This window comes from Chiloscyllium plagiosum, chromosome 10, assembly GCF_004010195.1.
Source record: "Chiloscyllium plagiosum isolate BGI_BamShark_2017 chromosome 10, ASM401019v2, whole genome shotgun sequence".
Classification (NCBI taxonomy): domain Eukaryota; kingdom Metazoa; phylum Chordata; class Chondrichthyes; order Orectolobiformes; family Hemiscylliidae; genus Chiloscyllium; species Chiloscyllium plagiosum.
In genome coordinates, this window is record NC_057719.1 from 92,509,557 (window position 1) to 92,510,993 (window position 1,437).

Below are 1,437 nucleotides of genomic sequence, written 5' to 3' on the forward strand. Positions count from 1 at the left end.
TTCCAAAAAGCTTTTGATACAGTCACACACAGACCTGAGAGGAAAGTTACCCTACATTGTATAAAAGGGACAGGAGTAATGTGGGTGCCAAACGAGGCTGAGAGATACAGATCAGAGCGGAATGGTCAATGGGTACTTTTCAGGCTGGAAAAAGGTTTCTCACGGAGTTCCACAGGGGTCAGTAGTGGGATTCTTTCAATTCTTGGTTACATGGTGATGATTTAGATCTTGCTGTGCTTGGCGACAATTTCCGGATGACGCTGAACTTGGAAGAATTGTAATCTGTGAGGATGACAGTGTGTAACTCCTAAAGGACATTGAGAAGTTAGTGGAGAGGGCAGGCAGGAGACAGGTGGAGCTCAATGCAGAGAGTGAGAGGTGATGGACTTTGATCGGAAGAAGATTGAAAGACAATAGGAACTAGAGGGTACAATTCTAAAGGGGGTGCAGGAGCAGAGGGAGTTGGGGGGGTACATGTGCACAGACCATTGAAGGCAGCTGGACAGGTGGAGAGCAGTTAATAAAGCATCCAGTACCCTTGGCTTCATTAATAGGGACAGACAGTACAAGAGCAAGGTGGTGATGTTGAACTTATACAGACGCTAGGGAGACCTTAACTTGGGTGTTCTGCACAGTTGTGGGCACCACATTATAGGAAGGATGTGAATGCATTGGAGAGAGGGTGGAATAGATCCACGGATGAGAAACTTCAGTGATGCGGTTAGATTGAAGAAGTTGGAACTGATGATTTGGAGACTGGGGTGTTGGACAGGGGTGGACAAAGTTAAAAACCACACAACACCAGGTTACAGTCCAACACTTTCATCAAGTGGTTGTGAAGAATAAGATTGTAAGACACAGAATTTATAGCGAACGTTTGCAGTGTGATGTAACTGTGTTAAATTTCCTTTTGTTTCAAAGTATGATTTCAACCTTCAGTCAGACTGTGCTATACTTTGCATCAGACATTTGATGGTTTTTGAGCGATTGTGAGTGATTTTTTTTTCATTGATCTGCCCCTAAACCCACTTTTCCCACACCCCATTATTTCTATGAAGCGAGGCTTAGCTGGAACGCAACTATGGCCTTATAGGAGAGCTACCTGGATGGAGCTGCACTAACTCAAGGCAACAAATGAGTTGTATACAAACACACAGAAGAGGAAAATTTACACAGTGATGTGCATTGAATGTCTGTTTCCAAATTTAAACAATTAGAAGATCTTAAACAACAAATGTTTATTTATAGGTAAGGAAAAGCCATTCTTGGTCCAAACTTCTTCGTAATTTCTGGTTGTCGATAAAATACGCGGGATAGCTTTTCGTCAATAAAGGTAATCAGTTTGCATTTATTCTGCAAGTCTTATTTTGGTTGTTTTTCAGAAATAGATATAGGCTTTAATGTATGTCACAGAGTCATAGAGATGTACAGCACGGA